The 25,632-nt window shown below is 42.4% G+C and overlaps 1 protein-coding gene across 1 annotated transcript in view; it reads left to right on the forward strand.

Moving 5' to 3' along the window:
- Window positions 1-25,632, forward strand: part of NYAP2 (neuronal tyrosine-phosphorylated phosphoinositide-3-kinase adaptor 2) — a 540,181-nt gene that overhangs the window by 403,061 nt on the left and 111,488 nt on the right.

Below are 25,632 nucleotides of genomic sequence, written 5' to 3' on the forward strand. Positions count from 1 at the left end.
AAGAAAGGAGATCTATTGGTCTCAGGGCAGGGAAAAGGCTTGTGTAGGCCAGTCAGATGCCTTCTAGTCTGGCTGCTTCACTAGCACAGTAGCAACAGGATACCCAGAGATTATAGGTATTGATCCAGAGACCAGCAGTTCATTAGAATTCCGGAGTCTCCCGGTCAAATCCGTAGAGTTCTCAGGTATGCCTTTGCATTCTGGTTGCATGAGTATTTCACTTTGTTGTTTTTCTCCTCACAGCCTCAGGTGCTACCTCATGGCATGGTTTCCATGGCAACCTTCAAACAAGCTGCTACAGGATACAAACTGTGGCCTGGAATCTGAGATAAGGCTGTCATTGTAATGAACACCCCTAACAGCCCAACTTCTCAGCCATGACCTAATAAATATATCCTTAGTATTACATTTGGTAGCGACCTGTCCAGAGCACACCAGTTCTTAATTTTGTCCCTTATTGTTTTTCTTTACCATCATTGCTGGCACCATTTTATTTTGGCTTGCCTAGAGTTTCACCAGCATGGTAGAGCTTATTAAGGGCCCCTGGCCACTTGCAGTTCACTTTCAATTAAGGCAGAGGGAGCTTGTCCAGGGCTCCACTATCTTTCTCTTGTCTCCTTTTACATTTTAAAATGCCTCTGATGGCTAATGTCAGTGGTGTCACGGACACTACAAAGGAAAGTCTTAAAAACACCTGCCCATTATTTATTATTTATTTATTTGTCGAGTTTATATACCATCATTTCGGTTTCGTCATCATAACGGTTTACAAAGATTCGAGTGGTACAGTAGTTATTACATAAGTATTAAAGCGGTCATAATGTACATTGGGGCAGCATGAAAAGGTACATTCTGGTATAATTACGTAGTTGGGTAATAGAATGATAGCAGTATTATGTTGGAGGAGGGAGATATTAGGTTATTAGGGTGATAAGTTTTGAGGGATATATGTTTGATTATGTTCGTCTAGGAGGTCTTTTGTTGTGGGGGGATGGTTCGGTTGCTCAATGTGTCTTGGTAGGCTCTGGTGAACAGCAGTGTTTTCAGTTCTTTCTTGAATGTTTTTAGGTTGGGTTGTAGCCTTAGTTTAGTCGGGAGTGTGTTCCAAAGTCTGGGGCTGGCGATGGAGAAAGCTCTTTCTTGGATTGTTGTGAGTTGCATAGATTTGACGGAGGGGACTGTCAGGAGGCCTTTGTTATTGGATCGTAGGTTTTGTTTGGGTTTATGGAGAGTGATGTTTAAGTCTGACCAGTTTGATTGTTCTTTGTGAATTAATTTGTGTGTGATGGTCAGTGTCTTGTATTCTATTTGGTATTTGATTGGGAGCCAGTGAAGTGATAAGGGTGGGGGTTATATGTTCTTTCTTTTTTTTGCCTGTTAAGATTCTGGCGGCTGAGTTTTGCAGTAATTGGAGTGGTTTGATGTTGGAAGCTGGTAGACCGAGTAGAAGGAGGAGTTGCAGTAGTCGATGTTTGAGAAAATTAGTAGTTGAATATAGATCTGAAATCTTGTGAGGTTAGGAATGGTTTTAGTCGCCTTAGGGTTAATAATTTATGGTATCCATCCTTGATTTTGTTGTTATATGATTCTTGAAGGATAGTTCACTGTCAGTAATGACTCCTAGGTTCCTTGTCTGTGTTACTGGGAAGATTGTTGCTATTTGGTTTTCCAGCTTTAGTGGAGGAGGAGGTGAGGGGGTGGGTTTACGTTCCAAGATTATTATTTCGGTTTTTTCAATGTTTATTATGAGTTTTAGGCTTGTTAGTAGTTGTTTGATTGCAGATAGGTATGAGGTTGTTTTCTTGTAGGTTTCTGGCTGCCATGATAAATATGATTCTCGATTCTTTACTGTAGAATTTTATTGAATCTTGTAGAGGCTATTAGGAATGTTTCATTTAAAATTAATACTGTTTTTGTAATGGAAAAGTCTATTTTTATTTTGCTGTGAATAAAACAAACTGAAAATAGACTTACCCAAAAAATATCCAAATATTTTTGTATATTTTTGGTTAATTAATTTAAAAACATTTTTCAAAAGAGGGACGCTACAGTCTTCCCAGCCACTGTCTTAACTGATCTAGTGTCTCCCTGACCATCTTCTGCTTCCTTTCCCACACAAAAGTCATGGCCTCCTTGGGACCTTTTGCCACAAATAAGCTGGGTCTGAGGCCTCCATGACCCTACTCTATCCATAGGAGTGTATAGTAAAGAAAGGGGCAGGGTTGATCCCTAATCACTTCTTCTCAGATGAAAATTGGAGCAGGCCTAAGAGCTGGCTGGAGCCTTATTATTTCACAGTCATGAAGTAATATGATCATAAAGCAATATGGCCACAGCACAGACAAAGGGGACCTGCATGAGGCAGCCTTATATACTGTTGGGAAGGAAGGGTGTCTCACAATCAGGAAGGTCTTTACTTTCATGTTTAGTTAATTGAGATGTTGTGTTAAGACTTAAGAGTGTGCTCATGTGAGCCCACATGCCTAAAGCTTAGCTTTCCATAGTACACATTCGTTGTGCATCTTATTACCATAGTACAGTGGTTCCCAAACCTGTCCTGAGGGAGCTCCAGCCAGTTATGTTTTCAGGATTGTCACAGTGAATATTCATGAGATAATTTTGCATACAATGAAGTTAATGCATGCAAATCTTTCTCATGTTTGGGAACCGTTGCCTTAGCACATTGGTTGTTAACATTTTTTTAAACACGTTTGCTAAGTTACATGCATGAAATTAATTTATTCAGAGTTTTCCCACTTGTTTGGTTAATAAATAAGGTTTATGTATAATCTTAAAAATTCATTGGTAGCTAGTCAGTTTGCAGCATTTAGTTCAGATAATTTTTTTTTTTTTCGGGGAGAGGGATCTAACCTGACATTCATCTGATCTTTCCTTCATTTGCCATTAGACCTGGTTTCAAAGAATGGCTGATTAGTTTTCAGTCTAGACACTTAAGTCCTGAGCTCTGCTTTGGATATTAAATCACTGAAAGGTAAAAAATCTTTTCTTGAGAACTGCTGTTTCAGTGGTGATTGCAATAGCTTTTTTGTGCTTGCATTGTTCCTAATGCAAAGTATCATGGCACTAGACTGAACGAAGTCTTTTGTAAATATCAGACTGCTCAGGACCCACATGCCTAAGAACTGATGGTGGTTTTCCTTGTCATTCGTTTGCCTCCTAAAGAAGCATTTTCTAGGTTTGTCTGTCAGCATTACAGTAAGAAGTCTTCCTCAGCACCAGAAATTAAACTACTTGTTGTATGCTGACCATCTGCTTTGATAGGACTGAAAAATGGGAGCTGAGATTCAACATCCCATGGGTACGGATCTTTGAATTTCAGTGAATCGGTGAAGTAATTAAAATAAGCCAAGATTATGGTTGCAAGACAGCCGTGACTGTTTCTTTATTTGTATTTTAATCCGCTGTGCGTTCTTTTCTAAATGGCAATGCAGGAGGGAAAAAAAGTAAAATGGAGCCCTCCACAGAGAAACATAAAGTTCCATCCACTTAAAATTGGCAGGTAGCCATGGAAACAGCTGTGGCTCAGTACTTTGGAATCAATCGGGCTGCCTCTCACTGTCCTGCTCATTGCTTTTAAGTGGATTAGTCTGTTGAGTGTTATTTGTTTTAAAGATTTGGACCACATAGCTAATATATGTGCTGTACACCCCCTACAAGAACAAAATAATATCAGAAAAATAATCTTTAAAAGTTTCTTCAAATCTAAGTACCTTACTAATAGCACATCACTATTTGCCATTTACTTTTTCTGTCTGGGCTGGATGCCAGCACTGTATATAATGAAAAGCAGAATTCTAGGTAGACCGATATATTACAAAAATGTCTGCAGCGTGCCAAACATGATCCAAAGTCATAGTAACATAGTCTTATCAATAGCATGACTCATCTCAAGATGGACTCATCCACTTTTACACAACATTCAGCATCATTTCTTCCACCACTGACCTCATTAAATCAATAGGGAAACAATTGTTTGGGTGAGAGCAGATGTGCACACATGGTGGTTTGGGTTGGCAGTCAGGCTTTGGCAGTGAATTAACTATTTTTGTTATAAGTCAGATATTAATTGCCTGGTTATGTATGCACTGGTTTGTAAAGGACTGCCTATGAACGATGCTGTTTGAAAGGAGAATGTTTTTGCTGTGATCCTGAGATGAATGAACTGACAGTAACTTCGTACTAAGGATGTAATAGCACTTAAAACATACAAAAAAAACCCCTCAAAACAGAAGTATGGGTTGATACAACAAAAGAGTCACTTAGTGTAATATTTTTGGATACATAAGATATTTATATGTACAATATAAATATCATGAGATATAAAGACAGCGATCTCTCTTGCATGGATTGACAGTCTTGTGTCTGTAACTTGGTACTTGTATGATACCTACTTTCCTTCCTCTTTCATACACACACACAGGATCTCTCTTATATGTGCTCTATACACACACACGCTTTCTCTTACACAGGATTCCACTCTTCCATGCTCTCTCTCTCAAATACACTCAGGCTCCCACTCCCATATACATACACACACACACCACACACACCACACAGGATCCCACCCCACCACAGGCTCTTATTCTCACATGCTCTTACATGCTCCCTTTTCCAAAAACTCAACACAATCCTCATTAGGAGCAAAAGGGGGAGCCTGTTCTGCTGCTACTCCTCGTGTGTCTGTCTGCGGTATTCAAAACTCACGGGGCTAGCATGTCCTCTATGCTGTTCTCGCAATGCATAAGATCAGCATAGAGCACTTACTGGCTGCATATGTTTTGAATGGCACAGGACCAGCACATTGGAGGAGCAGAAGAATGGGCACCTTCCGGTGAGGGTTTTTTTTTTCTTCAACCGCCGGCCTCCCGGTCCTGCCTCTCTTCTATGCTGCCGGGCTTCCTCCTCATCCTGGCCACCGGTGAGATGGGATCCACTAGTGGCCTTGCAGACCTCCTCTTCATGGCCACCAGTAAGTTGGGGTCCACCGGCAGCCTCATGGGCCTGCTAGGTCGCTGGGCCTCCTCCTTTTCCAGGCCGCCAGTGGGATGGGGTCCGCCGGCGACCTCCTGAACCACTTCTTCTTCTTGGCTGCTACTTCCCTGGATGTGCAAGTCCGGTGTCCCCTGTGGCCCTATGACAGGGCTTCTCTTCTTGGGCCGCTAGGCAATGCTAACTGGATGGGCCTGAGCCCAAAGTGGCCTAAAAATAACCAAATAGTTTGAGATATTTTTGGTTTGTTACTTTAAAAACGGACCTCTCCAGGCCTCCTAGCCACTGAATTAACTTATTCAGGGTCTCCTTGGGCCACTGGATCTTGCTGAGCCCCCCCCCCCCCCCCATTCCTGGACCTTTATTTTCAGGCAGAGGGAGTTTTTCAGGTCTCCAGTACCTTTTACATTTTAAAATGCCTCTGATGGATCTGGCTCCAGCATGTTACTCGTGTCTCTGGATCTGCTCATTCATCTCGTCTTGTCTTCCTGTTTATTTCATACTTTGTTCCTGTTGAGCCCCTACTACCTAGTCCTGCTGGCCACCAGCACCTGAGGGCTCAACTCAAGGGGAAGGTGGCTATCACAGGCAGCCGATGCCCTGCTGCTGTTCCAGATGAAACCCATCTGACTTGCCTTGCCAGTGCACTAGCCACTGGCCTTGGGTTCACACTCCCCACAAACTGCACCATCGCATTTAGCTGCACCAGATTATCAGGACACGTCAGGGGGGAACATGAAGACCTGGGTGTTTTTGTTGAGGCTTTGTTTTATGGATCCACACATATTTGCAGACTGCACGCACATGGACAGTCGGCTCATTTAGTCCTGGATAGAACATCTTCTTTCCCATAGAGACATAATGGCAATTTGCTAGACTTACAAACCTATCCGTAAACACGTTTAGGAGAATAATTCATCTGCGCATGCATCTGTAACACACATGCAAATTAAATTAGAATACCCGTACTATATTGTAAATTACTTACCAATGAATGTTAATTTCAGTTCTTAGTCAAATAAAACAAAATGAGCCTTTTCTAGTACCAATTTATGTGAACTCTTTACTTTTTCTTCCTAGTGATGTACATATCCCAGAAAGCCTTGGACAATCTCCTCATATTCATATTATTTGTTTTTCTGCTGGGTGCCTGTATTGCTGATAATGATCACATAATAGAGATTGTTGCCTCTTCAATGTACTTCAGGATATTATAGGCTGATCCAATCAGCTGTCCATTTCTCGGTTTTATTAGTTTTCTTACAACAGAGTAGGGACCATGAAATTAAACTCAACAGTGGGAAGAGTTCATTGAAATTTAAATCTGGTAAACTGAGACTGACAAGTCCAAAGCTATTTCATTTTCTGCATCATCTTTTAAAATTACTTTCTTCTTCATTGTGGTACCGTATTATAAATCAGTGCTATCGTTTCTTTAGAGATGACCACATCTCTTCCAGTGCAAGCTTTAATGAACTTCAGAGTAATTCAGTGCCTACTTTTAAATGAACTTGCAGAAAAGGTTCCTCTTTTGTTCTGTATTGAATGCTTCTAGGTTCTTGATATGATCTCCTCTGTATTGCACAGATAAGAATCTATGTGTACTTTTGTTGTAAAGCTATTTAAATGTCTTCAATAAAGTAATAAGAATTCACCAGTTTATCAAATATTTTCCCAGGATGCAATCCACTAGGGAGGTGAATCGTTTTTCTGACGATTGAAAATCTCGGAAGATATTTTCAAACTTGTCAGAATTCAGGGGGTCCCCGAACCCGATAGGAAAACCCCACAAAATTTTTCATGGGTTTCTCTTTTCGTTTTTGGGGGGTGGGGGGGGGTGGAAAGAAAGGGCACTTAAAAATAACCCCCAAACCCATCCCGACCCTTTAAATTTAATTATTTCTAATCCCCCACCCTGCCGACCCCTCCAAACTTTTTTAAAGTACCTGGTGGTCCAGCGGGGGTCCCGGAAGCAATCTCCCGCTCTCAGGCCATCGGCTGCCACTAATCAAAATGGCGCCGACGGCCCTTTGCCCTTAGCATGTGACAGGGTATCCGTGACATTGGCCGGCCCCTGTCACATGGTAGGAGTAATGGATGGCCAGCACCATCTTTAAAAATGGTGCGGGCCATCCATGTGACAGGGTATCCGTGCCAATGGCACGGATACCCTGTCACATGCTAAGGGCAAAGGGCCGTCGGCGCCATTTTGTTACTGGCAGCCGACGGCCTGAGAGCGGGAGATCACTCCCAGGACTCCCGCTGGACCACCAGGTACTTTAAAAAGTTTTGGGTGGGGTCGGGAGGGAGGGGGATTAGAAAGAATAAAATTTAAACGGTCGGGGTGGGTTTTTTTTCGGCACGACACAACCGATTTAAACGGGTAAAAACCACGGGAATGAAGATTTCCCGCGGTTTTTACCTGAACCCGATACCGGAACTAGTCCAGTACCGATTCACATCCCTACTATCTACTGAAAATTTAGTGGCATTCATAGAATCATGATGAATGTTTCAAACTATCTAATAAACCTTTAAATATTAGGGGCCAATGCAATAAATTTGAGGAGAAAGCAGGCGCTGAATAGTCAGTGCCTGCTTTCTTAATGCGCCCCAGGCGCCCACAAGGAGGGCATCATGCAATATTTAAATTAGGGGGTAGCATTAGCAAGGAGAGGCTAGGGTCGCTTGCGCAACCCTAGCGCCTCTTTGCTAACGAGAACCTGATCGTTTTTTGTGACTTTGTCGGTGTCGGTTTTCCTTACCGGCAGACAGCCATCACGAAAACTGACGCCGATAGACCCGGCGTCAGTTTTCGTTACTGGCGGACAGCAGTCATGAAAACTGATACCAGGTTTATCGGCGTCAGTTTTCGTGATGGCTGTCTGCCGGTAAGGAAAACTGACGCCAAGGGTTCAGGAAGTGAACGCTTGTCAGTCGAGCGTCCATTTCCTGAACCTGACTGTATTTTTTTTTTAACTTTTTTTGTTTCTTGAATTTTTCATCCTACTAAATATCGTTATGATATTAAGTAGGAGGGAGTACAGAAAAGCAGTTTTTTTTTGCTTTTCTGTACTTGTTTTAGATGCGCTCAGCTATTAACGCCTGCTCCAGGCAGGCATTAATAGATGATAATTAAATGTGCATCCATGCCAGGTCAGCACACACAAAGGGGGAAGATTTTTGCAATTACACATGGCGATGCATCGGGGCCTTCCCCAGTTCCCTCCCAGTCCGCTCCAATTAAGGAGCGACTGGGAAGGAACTTCCCAACCCCCTAGCCGGACCTTCCCCTTCCCCTATCCTAAACCCTCCCAAAATCATTAACCTACCTTTTGCACCTGCTTCTGAGCAGGAGCAAGTTGCGAGCGCTGGCACCCTGCTGGCACGTGATCCCCCGGCACAGCAGCAAATGGGAAAGAGAGGAGAGAGGATGTCCCAACCTGCTGATTCCAGAGTGCTGATTCTATCTTGCCTCGATGGTGTTCCAGCTTTTGGCCAGCCCTGGATGTTCTGATGTCATTTTTCAGGACGCTGAGAGGGGCCTTCTTAATTGGGCCTGCAGCAGGGCGCAGCTGCCACCGGCGTGTCGCCAAAGGGGTGCGTGGCTTTGTCCAACTGTGGAACATTTAGTTGTTTGTCGCTGCTGCCCACTTTGAAGTCTCCTTCAAGTAAGTTCCTCTTTCTCCCATTATTTCTTGTTTGGTATCAATCTGTTGAATTGTATGGGGAAGAAGAGGAAGGGGACTATTCATGTTTTCCCCTCCAACCCCACAGTTCTTCTTCTTTCTGTGTCCCAGCCAATTATCAACGGGCTTTTGCAGCCTTTGAGTCCCAGTACACCATCAGGGCTGTCTCAGCTTGGCATGGGGGTTCCTGCCACTTCTTCGGGGAATTCCACCTCCCTCAGTCCTGATCTACGCCTACCACCTAGACTGGACTCTGTGCCTTTAACAGGTTCGCAGGAGATTTTGCCTCAGCCTTTAAGTGCTTTACAGGCCTCTCCTGTGGTGGGGGAACCTGTTTTGTTGGACCCTCAGGTTTTGTTTGATGTTTCTAATGCCTCAGTGGCATCTCTTCCTGGTACCTCTTCTAATCTTCCTGAGAGACCTGCAGATGAGCATGGAAACACTTTGGACTGCTATCAAGGGACTGGAAATTTCTCTTGGGTCCAAAATTGAAAATATTTCTACCGCTGTTGGTTTCATTCAACCTCAGGTTTTGGGGCATAATAGTAATTTAGAACATATTTCCCACTTGGAAAAGCAATGTGAAACATTAGGTAAAGGTGATACAGCACTGATTAAAGGGCAAGAATTTAATCAACGTAGGTTAGAAGCTTTAGAAAGTAATTCAAGGAGAGTGAATTTGAGAATTCTTAATTTTCCTAAGTCAATTAGTATTTCATTTATTGAAATGCTTAGGAAATGTAATGTGGAGGTACTTAAGGTACCACACAATTCTATTCCACCTATCTCTAAGGCTTTTTTATCTCTTCTAGGCCATCTGCTGTACCATTGAGTAACCCCCCTATACAATCCAATGTATTAGATAATTTAACAGCTATGCTCCAGGATTCTCAGGATGATATCGAGGGCTTTGCTACTTTGTTGGTGGTATTTGCCCTGGAGCCTGATAGAATTTGGACCATGAAAATGTTCTTTCATGCCTCAGACAAAAGGGTTTTTGTCCAACAGCTTGCAATATTTCCTGACATAGCTAAAACCATACAGCTGAGATGGAAAATGTTTTTGCAAAAAAAAAAAAACGAGTGTTAGATATGGGTGCTTCATTTTTTCTCCAATTTCATTGTAAATGTGTTGTTAAATTGAGCACTCTTAAATATATATATTATTTTTTTCCAGATCAGTTAGACTTTTTTGGCAGAACAGAGAGAGACCCTTATCTATTTCTTCTTACAATTTGCAGATAGAGTCCGAGATTTAGCAGATTATAGATATTTTTCTGGTCATAATTTCCTCTTAGTGATGTTTCTGTTTAATTACAGTCCCCTATTTGAGGTCTTATTAGGACGATTGCTTAGTTTTATTTTCTTGTATTTTTCCTTGTTTCTTTTCTATGAATGTTTGATATTCCATGTATGTCAAGTTATGACATACATAGAATACATGAATGACATACATGAATATAAAGAATTAAAAAAAAAAGAGGCATTCTAGGTTGGGGGAGGAAAACAATGTGTATACATCTGATTTGCAAATGCATGTGTTGTTATTTTGTCGCTTCTTTCTACAACTCCCCCCCCCCCCCCCACACACCTCCTCCCAATCACACAAATAGCAAGCAGCAAGTATAAGGAGGCTTTTAGCATGTGGACATGGGTAGTTTCTGATTGGAAATTTCCATAAAGTCCAATGTTTTCAAAGCACCCACTTAGTTTGGACTATTTGAAAATTGCCTCCCAAAGTAACAACATCTACCATCATAGCAGTCTGAGTGTTTCTTCCACTTCTGTTGAGAAGATTTTCAAAGATTGGCACTGTTGTGTATTCAATTACTACTCTCTCATTGGGTGAACTGAATGTGAATTTGGAGCAGGTGAAAACAATATTGGATGTCTATCTCACAATACATGAGTGGTTATCACCCCGCATCCCATTGAAAAACATCATTAGAACTTGAAGCACAAATGGAACAATATCCTTGGCTAACTGTGATTTCTGAATCCTGCTAATATTATCCAGTAAGTGCATGGTAATGGTGTCATTGCCATTTCTTAATAGACATTTTGCAATACTGTAACCATATAAAGCTTCAGACTTTGCTCTAAAGAGGGTTAATGAACTTCTTGGGAGACATTTCATCTAAAGCATGCAATGTTTTTTTTTCTTTAAATGACCTGCTCCTCTTATCTTAATGCTCAGGAATCATTTCTTCTGTGAGATAATACAGTTGCAAATACTTTTACAAAAGACCTTTGCAGTTTAATCACTATTATTAGCTAGAGGATGGCTGGGCAAAACTTCAAGTGGTTTTATTCCAGCAGAGGCAACAATCACGAAAGCCATGCAGAATGCAAAGTGATAGAAACTAGTGCATTATTCTTTTGGTAATCCGCAGTAAAATAATGGTCTCAGACAGATCCTTGTGACCTTCTTGCTGTAAGCAGTATGTGCATTTTTGTGGCAGTATTCATTTTCTTTTCTGTGTATTGCCAAAGCATTCACAATGAGTATTATGCCTTCCCCAGAGGCATGGCCTTTTTGAAAAGTGCATTTCATTTGTTTGCATTCATATCTGTAATGTTAAATGGCTGAATTAATAGTCCACCGATGGATAAAACAATTACATCTGTGTGTATCTAAAATATAGGGCATTTGAAATTATGTTTCCATGTTTAAATATCAAACTGCTCAGGACAGGCTGTAACTTGTGATTTTCCTTCCTGCACATGGATCCCCATACTGTCATGCCAAATATAGCAGGCGCCAATTAGATTTTCTTAATAATAATCTCTGCTGAATGGCACTGGAAGACTTGGGCTTGATTTGTCCAGGGATTTCTATCATTCTGTGCCTCTAGGAAAATCCTTTGTAAATAATTCTCAATGTGGCAATATGGACAGAAGCAGTTCTTTGACATTGTCAGTAAAATACCTTACCTACCACCAAGGATAGTAGTTCGTGCAAAATAAAATTGGAAAGGATTAATATTGGAAGAAAGAGCTGGGGAAGCCTGAAAAGACAGGAAACCCACTCTAAGATCCAACCCTTGTTTTAAGTCTGTGATGAGATAATCGTACATCGCATTTGATTTATTTGTTGAAAGGTGGTATAGCAAGATTAATAAAACTAAACTAAGTTTAGGTCCTGTCCCACTCTCAGGCTGCTGGTCAGTTGCAGGAACAAATAGAATCTGTTTATGCAAGAGATGATGACAGATAAAACCTAGAAGCTCATACTGAGTAGTGTGGCAAGCAAGACAACAAGATGTTACCTGAGTGACTTTAGCTGGGATATTCAACGGGACTTATCCAGGTAAGTCTGCCTCTGAATATACCTGCCTAAAATTATCCAGGTGGCTTTACCTGGGTATCTTTGCAATTGTGATGTAGCCGACCAGATTTTCCAGCCTAATTTTATTCAGATAGTGGTAAATATTGGCACTAGTAAAATGCATATAGTTCATGCCCCTGGGTTTTTTTCTGGCTAAATTGTTCCCAGACATAAAGTTATCTGGGTATAATTTCACCAGCTGGCAGTGCAAGAAATTGAAATCTTGGGGTTTGATCAGGTAACGTAAAAGGTACCCAGAGAAGCCTTTTTCCAATATTGACCTTGTAATGGTGTACAAATTATAAAAGAGCACAGGAAACAAAAGAGAGTGCTCATGATCACAAAAAACTGCAGAAGTTCAGCTGCTGGTGAGGGTTTGTTTTCCTCTGTGAATAGGGAGTAGCCCTTTTTTCTCTAAAGTTTGGTCTATCAGCTGTTTATAAAAAAAAAGTCCTTCCCCTGACTAGAGACAGAGGAGGCTAGCTAGAGAGGGCCAGAGCTGCTTGAGGACATGACACAAGTTTTCCTTATACAAGAAGACCTGATCCCAAGGGCAAAGACAGATTATGCTTTGTGAATTGTTTGGCTTATATGCAACTTTTTAAGGTAAAGGAAATGGATTTGTTGTTTGTTTTCAACTATTTCCAAGGTAAAGATAGCTGTAGAACAGTTACTGGCAGCCTGTTACAGTGCCCCCATGGGTGAAAGATGCTTCTTACTGGGATAAAGTCACTGGGCACTTGGCCAGCAGTCTGTGTGGTGTAGGCAGTGATGAGTCATATGGAGTGTTGCTCACACTGACAGTAACTTTCAGTGGAGAGCGCATGCACCCACATAAGTGCATATGTGAGCACAAGCACACATACACTGGAATTTTAAATTGTCCACACAAGTGCGCGTGTACTATTTAAAATAAGCCTAGTGTGCGTATGTGTATTCCTACTTTTAAGTGGTTACATGAGGAAATGTTATTAGCGTATCTTTCCTTAGGAACTTGTTGGCTTTCATATGCACAAGTTTGCACATTTTCAAACATGCGCTCGTGAAGGAAATAACCAGTTTGACCAATCCAGCAGTTTGCCCAGTCTACCTAGGTCATCAAGAACCCTCTATTTCTTGAGCCTGCATGCCCTCCAATTTATCCAGACCCCTCATCCAGCCAGGTTTTAGCTATAATGATTTTTTTGCAGACTTACACCTGATAAAGAGCAGAAGTCAATATGGGCAGGTTACAGCCCAATGCGTGCTGCATTCACTGCAGAACGCCCTGCCCCCATCCCAAATCCGCCTCTTTATTCGTGCATTCTGTTGCTTGCGCACACACACATACGGGCACAATTTACCGGTTTTAAAATTAGAGTTGCTTGTGCTCGGCCCATATACTCGTATACATGGGCCTTTTAACTTGAGCAACTCTTATAAAATTCACCCCACAGTAGTGGGATTATTATTATTTTACTATAGGAGTAAAAAGTAAGCTGATCCTTTGTGTGAAATTCCCCATGTTTTGAAACATTTTGGACAATAATTAATTTGCCTGCATTGGTGCAATCACTGCGGGTAGTATTTACCCATGGGATTTGCAAGAATAATCAAAGCAAAAGTATATGTGTGCTTTTGCTTTGATTATTGCTGTGGGAAAGAGTACCTGCAGAGATTTGCACCTGCTGTAATTTTTTAAGTCAAAACAATGCACATAGATTGAAAAATCCAAAATTACATGCACTGTTGTCTCCCCTGACCTAACCCGTATCCTTGGGAACATCCCCCACAGTATATGAGTAAAAGTATGTGCGTTATTGTTCCCCAGGGTGAGCAAGTTTCAAAAACCGATTTCCATAGGTAAAACACTGTTTTACTCATAGAAATGATTATTGCATTCCCTATTTTTACTATATCTTGAAAGTTCCTATTTCATTAATTTCCTCTCTTTTGTGGATAATGTATCTGCTTTCATATCATTAAACGACAGAATATCGGTTTCTTTCCACGTATTTCCTAATTATAACTGATGGCCCTTGTAAAAGTCATTAGATGTAATTCAATCCAATATATATTTTATGCTTGTGTGTGTGTTTTATTACTTTAATCCCTTCTTAACTCTTTTACTTTCATTCACTATGGGGTAGATTTTGAAAGTTATGTGCGGGCTTAGATTTGTTCATGCAACCCGAGTGGATGTTTTAAAATCCAGGGTCGGCGCACGCAGGGGGGTGCACAATTGTGCAACCTGCGTGCGCCAAGCCGAGCAGCCGGCCTCGGAGGGAACATTTTTTCCGGCACCCCACATATAACCTCTTTTCCCTCCCTTCCCCTACCTAACCCACCCCCCAGCCCTAACTAAATCCCCCCTACCTTTGTTCAGAAAGTTATGCCTGCCCGAGGCAGGCGTAATTTGCACGCGCTGGCCAGCTGCCGGCATGCCATTCCCTGGCCCGGGGGCTGGTTCGGAGGTCTCGGCCACACCCCCAGGTTGGCACCACGACCATGGCCCCGCCCCCAACATGCCCCCCCAAACAAAGCCCCCGGACTTACGTGCGCCGGCGGCATAAGCAACATATGCGCGCCGGCGTGCAAGTCCCCTGCACACGTAAATCCAGCTGGATTTACGCACACAGAGCTTTTAAAATCTGCCCCATTATTTGTATATCTCTTTTAGAAATGTGGTGACCTCTTTAAAAGAGGTTAAAACCCTAGTTCCATGAATCAGTGTACATTTTGCAGCTTTGTCAAATTCACTTTACTTCTTTGAAAGGAAAAGCTGCATTTGTAATGAATTCTACAACAGATTCTGGGAAAATGCTAATTCCCTTGCAACTCAATTCAGTCTGAAATCCACCTTCTCAAAAATATTGACTTTTCAAAATGTTCACACGTTCCTCATCTCTTTTGTTTACTAGTTATAGAACTACTAGAGCTCCAACCTAATTTTAAAATCATTTCTCTTAACATCAGAGGTCTTTCCAGCCCCATTAAGTGGACAAGAATTTTGCAATTTCTAAAGAAGCAGAAGGTACAGTTGGCTATGCTTCAAGAAACACCCATAACTAAAGTCGAATGAGAAATTAGTCCAAGATTGGGTAGTGTGGGAAGTATATGCTTCCCATAATTCTAAAAGTAGGGAAGAGTGCATCTTCATTCATAAAGCTTTTCCATTTATAATTACTTGCACATATAGAGACCTGGATGGTCGCTATGTTATACTGGAAGGTACAGTACATGGGGTGGATCTGACATTGTTAATGTCTATGGCCCTAATTGTAATGCAATTGACTTTTATACGGTTATACCACTTTTTTGGGGAAACTCCAAATGTTTAAAGCTTCCTCTTTGGTTATAGGAGGTGACTGGAATGTATCAACTTTCAGATTGATCACTCACACTCTCTACAGTCTACTGCAGGCCTGCCAGGGGCTTTGAATAATGATTTACATATTTATTTGGTTGATATTTGGTGAGAGTGGTTTCTGAGTAGCAGATATTATACTTATTAGTCCTCCAACTTCATACCGATAGTCAGATTGACGATTTTTTTATGCAGTAGACATCTTGTGCCTAAGGTTATTGACTGTGATGCCCTCATTTCTCTGATCATCATCCTATCAGCTTAATTCTACACTTGATCAGAGATGGAGTTGGTGGGGTGGGTTGGCATCTCAATCTTTCATTTCTTAAAAATGCTGATTTTTCAGATATGATTTGAGTGGCAGTGAAAGAATGAATTCCAGTTCATAATCTAGTGATAGAGTTTTCTCCATTATTAAGGTGGGAGGTCTATGGAGGAGGATTATTTCTTACACTAGTTACAAAATAAACAATACTTGAATGTTCAGATGGCTCTTATTAAACAGATTAGGAGTCTGGAAATGCAACATATATCAGATTGTTCTACTAAAACTTACAGGGCATTACAATTAGCTAGAGCTGAATTGGCAGCTATTCAGAGTTAAAAAGGTAGAAAAGAGGATGCGCTACTCTAAACAAAGATTCTATGAAAGAGGAAATAAGCCTGGCACTATGATGGCCTGTCTTATTAAACCAAAACTGAAGGGTACGGTGGTTGGTTCTATTAAGGGCCCAGATGGTACCATTCTCCACAGCAGATAGTGGCTTGGCTCCAAGACCACTTTGAGCAGTTATATCAAAAACCTAGTCTAGCTTCAGTTAAGGAAATTGGTACTTACCTGTCACAGTTGCCCATGGGAACAGAAGAAGCATTGTCAACTCCAATTAAGCTAGAGGAGGTTATGTAGTCGATTCAGTCCTAATAAAATTCTGGGGCCTGATGGCCATCAGCTGGATTATTACAAACATTTTAGGGTAGAGCTTTCCCCATTATTATGTGATTTATATAATTTTTTGGGGGACCCCAGATTCTCCCACTGGAACATTGCTTGATGCTTTGATTACTTTGGTTTATAAATCGGGAAAAGACCCTCTGGGCTGTAGTTCTTATGGACCTATCTCTCTCTCCTGAATGCAGACCTTTTAAATATCAGGCCAAGATTCACCCAGCTTTGTATGGAAAATGTGATCCCTTGTTTGAGTCATGCTGATCAGACTGGGCTCATTGAGGGGTGTCAATCCACGAATAACACAGCAGACTAATGAATGTAGTGCATAAGGCCAAATGACTTGGGATTCCTGGAAAAGTGCTTTTATTGGATGCTGACAAAGCTTTTGACTGGCTGTCCTGGAGTTTTATGTTCACTGTGCTCAAAAAGATTGTTTTCCCCCTACACGCTGCCTTCAATGGATAACACAGTTTTGAATAGGAACCCATGGGTGCATTCTAGTTAATGGGCAAAAATCTGAGAGTTTTTCTATTGCTCGTGGTTACCCTCTATCACCTCTTTTGTTTGATTTGGCTCTGGAACCCCTTCCTCAACTAAATTAGGGATAGGATTTCCAGGTAAGGATTATGAATATAAAATCTCTTTATATGCTGATGATATTCTTTTGTTTCTTATAAATGTAAATGGATCCCTTCTGTGCCTTGTTAGCAAATTGAATTAATATAACCGCCTTCTGGGTACATGGTTAATTACACTAAGTCCATATGGAGAACTCCCCTTGCACTGTGTGAGTTTACACAGACTCACTCCAGCTTAAAATATTTGGGAATTTATGTTTCAGGTAACCTTTCTGAGCTATACAAATTAAACTATCCCAAGGTGCTTAGACAGGTTTTGCCCCTTTGGACAGATCTTCCATTTTCGTTACTGGGATAGGCATTCTTGGTCAAAATGGTTATTCTCCGAAATTGTTATATTTATTTCAACATCTTCCTTGCTTGGTCCCTCTAGGAATGTTCAGGATCCTCTGGAACTTTTTTTCCTCTTTCCTTTGAAAAAGGGGACCATTCCCAATTAGTTTTAATATGCACATCTGCCCACAGACCATAGGGGATTGGCAGTGCCAGATTTATTTCTATATTATTTATCTGCCTGAATATTAAGTGTATGGGGGTGATTTCTGAATGTAGAGAGACTAGGATGGTTGGACTTGGAGCAGGCACAGTTTTTTTTTTTTTTTTTTTTTGGGGGGGGGCTATAATTTGCCAGCTGTCTTAGATTTACCTTCTGGTGCAGCGGTAATTTCCCAGTTGTTTCAGATGCATCCCCTAGTGGCACATGCATATAAAAATTGGGGTATAGTCAGCAAGTTATTGAAAGAGGGCTCTGAGGTACTCTCCCCCGAATCTCCACTGTGGGATAACCCTCAGTTGTCCTCAGTTACTTTATCTTTAGACATGAAGCTCTTGTTTGCAAAGGGCCTTCGCTTTCTAGATCAGGTTTGACAGGGAAGAACATTCTGCTCTTTTTCAGATCTGCAGCAGAAGTATGAGATATCAACACACACCCAATATGTATACTTAGGGATGTGCAGAGATGTGCTGAGAATCTGGAGGAACATGACAATATTATGTTCCAGAACTGGTCTGGAAAAGATTGTTACTCAAAGGCTTGAGTTAACAGCTCGAGTTACTCAAAGGCTCGAGTTACTCAAAGGCTCAAGTTAACAGCTCGAGTTAACAGCTCGAGTTTATTATTTCTTGCAGGATGAAACCCAACTTTTAGAAACGGATTCCTCAATGATCCAGAGCTGGAATCTTGATTTATCAATACAGTTAGAGGAGGATGACTGGAGAATTATTTGGTCTTCAACTCTTAAATGATCTATTTGAAATCAAAATAGAGAATTAATGTTTAGACTCTTAAATAGAGCTTATAGATATCCAGCCTTTTTTTTTGAAATTTAGTAATTCAAGCCCTCTTTGCTGGTGGGGCTGTGGAGAGAACGTGCCTTAGATCCATATGTGGTGGCATTGCCCAGTGGTCTGGAATTTTTGGTATATGGTTGGCAAGGAGATGAAAGCTATTTTGGTATTGAAACCTTCTTTATGTTTATTGGGGCGATGGGATGTTTTAGACTTTGATAAATATTTCAAATTTTTGATGTGTCATCTAGGGATGTGAATCGTGTGATCGATCATCTTAACGATCGATTTTGGCTGGGGGGGAGGGAAATCTGATCGTCATGGTTTTTTTTTGTTTTTTTTTTTTAATTGTAAAAAATCGTAAATCGGGGGAGGGCGGGAAAACCGGCACACCAAAACAACCCTAAAATCCACCCCGATCCTTTAACACAAATCCCCCACCCTCCCGAACCCCCCAAAATGTTTTAAATTACCTGGGGTCCAGTGGGGGGTCCCGGCGCGATCTCCCGCGATCTCCGGCTCTCGGGCCACGGCTGCGTTAATAGAAATGGCGCCGGTGGCCCTTTGCCCTTATCATATGACAGGGCAAAGGTAGCACCGGCGCCATTTTGGTTCCTGTCACCCGACGTCACGAGTGCAGGAGATTGCTCCCGGACCCCCGCTGGACCCCCAGGGACTTTTGGCCAGCTTGGGGGAGCCTCCTGACCCCCACAAGACTTGCCAAAAGTCCAGCGGGGGTCCGGGAGCGACCTCCTGCACTCGTGCCATATTGCCAATATTCAAAATGGCGCCATTTTGAATATTGGCAATATTCAAAATGGCGCCGGCGCTACCTTTGCCCTCTGGACTTTTGGCAAGTCTTGTGGGGGTCAGGAGGCCCCCCAAGCTGGCCAAAAGTCCCTGGGGGTCCAGCGGGGGTCCAGGAGCAATCTCCTGCACTCGTGACGTCGGGTGACAGGAACCAAAATGGCGCCGGCGCTACCTTTGCCCTGTCATATGGTAAGGGCAAAGGGCCACGGCGCCATTTCTATTAACGCAGCCGTGGCCCGAGAGCGGGAGATCGCGGGAGATCGCGCCGGGACCCCCCCACTGGACCCCAGGTAATTTAAAATATTTGGGGGGGGGTTCGGGGGGGGGGGGGATTTGTTTTAAAGGGTCGGGTGGGTTTTAGGGTTGTTTTGGTGTGCCGGTTTTCCCACCCTCTCCCTCCCCCGATTTATGATTTTTTGATGATAAATCGGGGGAATTGTTATTGTATCGCGGCTCTAACGATTTTTGATGATTTAAAATATATCTGACGATGGTTTTAAATCGTCAAAAAACGATTCACATCCCTAGTGTCATCTTCTCCATGTTGCTAGCATCACCATAGCTTTCTTTTGATAAGGAACACCATCTCTGGCTCACTGGAAAGCGGTTGTGGCAGAAATAACAATTTTGGAATGGATTACTTATGGCCTTAAAAACAAATCTGAGGGTTATGAAAAGGTTTGAGCTAAATATTGGCTTTAGAACATAAGAACATAAGAAATTGTCATGCTGGGTCAGACCAAGGGTCCATCAAGGCCAGCATCCTGTTTCCAACAGAGGCCAAACCAGGCCACAAGAACCTTGCAATTACCGAAACACTAAGAAGATCCCATGCTACTGATGCAATTAATAGCAGTGGCTATTCCCTAAGTAAAACTGATTAATAGCCATTAATGGACTTCTCCTCCAAGAACTTATCCAAACCTTTTTTGAACCCAGCTACACTAACTGCACTAACCACATCCTCTGGCAACAAATTCCAGAGCTTTATTGTGTGTTGAGTGAAAAAGAATTTTCTCCGATTAGTCTTAAATGTGCTACTTGCTAACTTCATGGAATGCCCCCTAGTCCTTTTATTATTCGAAAGTGAAAATAACCGAGTCACATCTACTCGTTCAAGACCTCTCATGATCTTTTATTTATTTATTTATTTTATTTATTTAAGGTTTTTATATACCGGCAATCATGAGAACATATCTTGCTGGTTTACATGAAACGGGAGTGCATTAAATACATCAAACTAGAACTGAGGTGACCGAAGGTACAGTTACAATTAACAAGGGTAGCAAAACTTGGTGAAGAGGAAGAAATAGGAAAGAATAAACTGGTTAAACGATATACAAGGCCTCTATCATATCCCCCCTCAGCCGTCTCTTCTCCAAGCTGAACAGCCCTAATCGCTTCAGCCTATCCTCATAGGGAAGCTGTCCATCCCCTTTGAAGAAGGTTGGGACAATGAATGTGATCCTTTTTGTTATGTACACTTTCTGCTGGTACTATGTATCTATTCACTCTCATTCTTGCTCTGTGGGTTACACTACTCATGTATCTAATGTGTGTATTTTGAGGTGTCTATAAATATTTTTAAACAAAACTAGAAGAGTTATAGGTCATAAGATTTAGGTAATGTGAATGTCCTCACATATTTTTGCTGTTTGACTTATTTTAATCATTCATTTTTGTCAGTAATATACATAATAAGCATTATTATATCTATAGCTATCTATATATATATATGCAGTATACATAGTCCGGTTTTGTTGGGGAATACAATGGATTGTACTGCATGGAACAAAGTGGACTATAATTTTTGAATGAACATTTTAGAACATTGTTAACTATTTCAAACTTATCTTGGACCTAGTATTCATGGTGTGCTAAAGAACATTTTCAAGGTTTTACAAAAATCCTTGTAAGGGCACTTGGACTTTATTAAAATTAATTATAAGATACTGTGGTAATATACTTGTTTAAAACATTTTAGTGTAATGTACCATTCCTGCTCCATGTTATTTTAATTTTATAGCTAATTTTTGAATAATAAAAAAATTACATTTTTGTGCATTTAATACCAGTTCGTATTATAGTTTAGAAAAATGTTCTGTATGATGTGTGTGCCTTGTGTGTGTGTGTATATATATATATATATATATATGTAAAAATTATATATGAGCAAAATCATATATAGTAAATAGAATAAGAATATTGGGAAATTTCTTAGACCCTTATTAATAGCACATTCCTATTTGCTTAAGCTTAATATTGTATTTTTTCAAATCTGGATTTGAAATTAGTGTTGTCTGAAGTGAAAATCAGGGCTGTAGATAGACAAAGATATCAGTATACCTCAAGGCTCTAAAGATGTCTTTAACCTGTCAATCATGATCTTAGACTTAATGGTCTTAATAGAGTGATTCATCTTGAGAGATACTCACTCATCCATTTTCATGCCATTTTCAGCTTGCTTCCTCCCAAATCATTCAGCTCATGTATTTCAGTAGATATTCACCCATAATACTTAATATACACATACCTTACAGTTTTGTAATAGTGTGTCATTCATATTAACCCACAGACTATAGTCTTAAGAAGGGCAATTATAAAAGCCATATCTTCAGGAAGTGGGTTTTTATAAAATTGTCAGCTCATATAGGGGTATAAGCATGCGCATACAGCCTATGGGCATATTTGTACCTGCATATTAGAGAGACTTTCCTGGGGACAGGATTGGGTAGGAGATACAGCTGTAGAATCAACTGCAGGTAATACACTGTAACTGGTGCCAAGGCAGAGGGCTCCTGTCCCTGTTATCTCTTGGGCACAGAGGAACACAGGGAGGGTCACAAGCCACACAAGGCCCTATGATTGGAATAGATGTACCTTAGGGTTTTGTTCACTCTGGGGTTCTTTTGCACACCAGTCTTGTCACTTGAAAAATCACCATTCGGACTCCTGTTGTTCAAAATAAAAGCTTTTACTGGCACTGAAGACAGGAAAACAAAGTCCAAAAAGATTCACCAGCATCATATTGCACTAACAATAACACAAAGTCCAAATCTAATACAAAAAAGATAAATTCAGTCTCTTTCCACAGAACATCACAGCCTTTCCAAAAAGTCTGCAGCAGGTAGGTACTCGTCCTTCCTGGACACTCCCGATACCTTTCAAGTGGAGCAGATTTAATTCTCTCTCTCTCTTTCTCCTCTCAATTCTCACTCACAGTAGGACCTCTGACCCAATTGTAAGGTCAGTCAGCAACTCCTTAGGACCTTCTTCTGGCAGGCAGCTTCCCTCTGATGCTCCCCAAAGGACAATCATCAGAAATACTATTTCTGAAGGAATTGTTTCCTCCTTGGGCTCCTCAGACTCAGAATTTACACATGAACACTTCTTCCAAGAACATACTGGACTCTTAAACTTCATCTTCTGACACCCCTCTGGATGAGAGAGACTTCACTCCTCCTGATCATTTCCCTGTAAAGGGAAAGAGCTCTGTAAGTGTCTTCTGCTTCTGACTTGTTTTAAGGCTGACTTCTAATCCTCTGACTGCATCACATGAGTGCAGCACTTAAATTCAGATGGACTATCCCTCCCAATGGAGAGTGGTATACATCCTTAACATACCGGCACTACATGGACATCACTACAGAAGCAGGATCTAATGAGGCCCCCGATATGCACTGAGGGACATTGGAGCAACTGAAGCCACTGCTGCCATTTTTGTAAGGGGCAAAACTATTTTTGCACTGTAGGGGGTAGATTTTCAAAGGGTTACGCATGTAAGATACGCGCGTAACCCCGAAAACCTACCCCTGCGCGCGCCCCGGGACGCACGTATGGGGCTTTCAAAAATGGGTGGTCTGGGTGCGGCCCGGGGGTGGTCCGAGGGTGGTCCCGAATCCACCGGCACAGCAGCCTGTGCCGGGGGATGGCGAGCCAGAGCGTAAGTTATGCCTGCCTTGGGCAGGCGTAACTTCGGAAACAAAAGGTAGGGGGGGATTTAGTTAGGGCTGGGGGGTGGGCTAGATAGGGGAAGGGAGGGGAATAGCAAAAACAGTTCCCTCCAAGGCTGCTCCGATTTCAGAGCGGCCTTGGAGGGAATGGGGAAAACCATCGGGGCTCCCCTTGGGCTCGGCGCATGCAAGGTACACAAGTGTGCACCCCCTTATGTGCGCTGACCCCGGATTTTATAACATGCGCGTGGCTGCGAGCGCATGTTATAAAATCAGGCGAAGAACAAATTTACGCCCGCGCGTATTTTTTAAGATCTGACCCTAGGTGTTCTATTCCCTGCATGATCCCAGTTAGTCAAACAGTCCTTTTATAAAGTTTTCAAGCAAGAAGAAGGTGCAATGAGGAAAAGAGGACTGAGCATGCTCAATTTAGTGTATGTACTGGTTTTTGTAGCATCCACACTGTATTAATGATCAAGCGGATATAACAAAGAACACCTATACTTTTGGGTTAGCATGTTCATCAAAAAAATGCTTATGTGGAAGGTAAGTTTTAGCTCTCATGCTAAAAGATTTAGTGCATCACATATTAAGTAATGATTTAGTAAGCATGTTAACAGTTTTAGTGAGTGTATGGTAAAAAATGTTAACTTGAGTTTTAGTGCATAGTAGGGATGTGCATTCTTTAAAATCAAATCCCAAAGGTGCAATGAATATTAGAGATGTGAATCGTGTCCTCGATCGTCTTAACGATCGATTTCGGCTGGGAGGGGGAGGGAATCGTATTGTTGCCGTTTGGGTGTGTAAAGTATCGTGAAAATCGTTAAAATCGTGAGCCGGCACACTAAAACCCCCTAAAACCCACCACTGACCCTTTAAATTAAATCCCCCACCCTCCCGAACCCCCCCCAAATGCCTTAAATTACCTGGGGGTCCAGCGGCACACTAAAACACGGCAACTAAAACCCCCTAAACCCCCCCCAAATGCCTTAAATTACCTGGGGGTCCGTAGCGGCGGTCCATAGCTTAAATTACCTCCGTAGCGGCGGTCCGTAGCTAAATCGGGGGAAGGGGGAGAGCAGGAAAACCGGCACGCTAAATCGTGTAGTCTTCAGCCGGCGCCATTTTGCAAAATGGCCGCCGCAAAATGGCGGCGGCCATAGACCAAAACGATTCGACGCAGGAGGTCGTTCCGGACCCCCGCTGGACTTTTGGCAAGTCTTGTGGGGGTCAGGAGGCCCCCCCAAGCTGGCCAAAAGTTCCTGGGGGTCCAGCGGGGGTCAAGGAGCGATTTCCTGCCGCAAATCGTTTTCCGCACGGAAAATGGCGCCGGCAGGAGATCGACTGCAGGAGGTCGTTCAGCGAGGGTTCCTGACCCCCGCTGAACGACCTCCTGCAGTCGATCTCCTGCCGGCGCCATTTTCCGTGCGGAAAACGATTTGCGGCAGGAAATCGCTCCTTGACCCCCGCTGGACCCCCAGGAACTTTTGGCCAGCTTGGGGGGGCCTCCTGACCCCCACAAGACTTGCCAAAAGTCCAGCGGGGGTCCGGAACGACCTCCTGCGTCGAATCGTTTTGGTCTATGGCCGCCGCCATTTTGCGGCGGCCATTTTGCAAAATGGCGCCGGCTGAAGACTACACGATTTAGCGTGCCGGTTTTCCTGCTCTCCCCCTTCCCACGATTTAGCTACGGACCGCCGCTACGGAGGTAATTTATGCTATGGACCGCCGCTACGGACCCCCAGGTAATTTAAGGCATTTGGGGGGGGTTCGGGAGGGGGGGATTTAATTTAAAGGGTCGGGTGGGTTTTAGGGGGTTTTAGTGTGCCGTGTTTTCCTGCCCTCCCCCTTCCCCCTTCCCCCGATTTACGATTTTTTGACGATAAATCAGGGGAATTGGTATTGTATCGTGGCCCTAACGATTTTTGACGATTTAAAATATATCGGATGATATTTTAAATCGTCAAAAAACGATTCACATCCCTAATGAATATAGTCATTCTTGACTCATTATGAATGTTTAAAAAATAAAGGCCTTCTCTAGACTTCTGGCACTATTATCTCCAAGAAATCCAGCTGGGGCCTCATCAGCCCTCAAAGAGTCCTCTCCAGACTCCCCTCCCACCAGGGCTTCCCTGGGCTCCTCCAAACCCATACCTGACGCTTGGAAAAATTACCTGGTCCACCCTGGAGTCCAAAGGGCAGAAGCGATGCCCACTCGCTCCTGCCCTGGCTAGCAGTACATTTAAAAATGGTGCCAGTCACATTGAGACTAATGTCAAAGTAATATCACTTCAGCACCTGTCCAGGTGTAGCTGGCACCATTATGTTGAACGGCTGCATATTTGTATAACCGTACAACATAATGATGCCAGCCACACCAGAAACAGGCATTGAAGTGATGCCTCTTCTACACCAGCCTCAGTGCTGCCAGTATAGTTTATAATATTCCATGAGCCAGATCAGGAGCAAGGGGGCATCGCTCATGCCCTTTGGACCCCAGCGGGGGACACATGAAGGTTAAGTAGGGACGGGGGAATCTTCTTGGTCCTGGCAATTTTTTCAGAACGTGAGAGGGGGTTGGAGTGGCCTGGAGAGGGGTCTGTTGGGTTTGGCTATGCCC

This window comes from Rhinatrema bivittatum, chromosome 9, assembly GCF_901001135.1.
Source record: "Rhinatrema bivittatum chromosome 9, aRhiBiv1.1, whole genome shotgun sequence".
Classification (NCBI taxonomy): Eukaryota; Metazoa; Chordata; class Amphibia; order Gymnophiona; family Rhinatrematidae; genus Rhinatrema; species Rhinatrema bivittatum.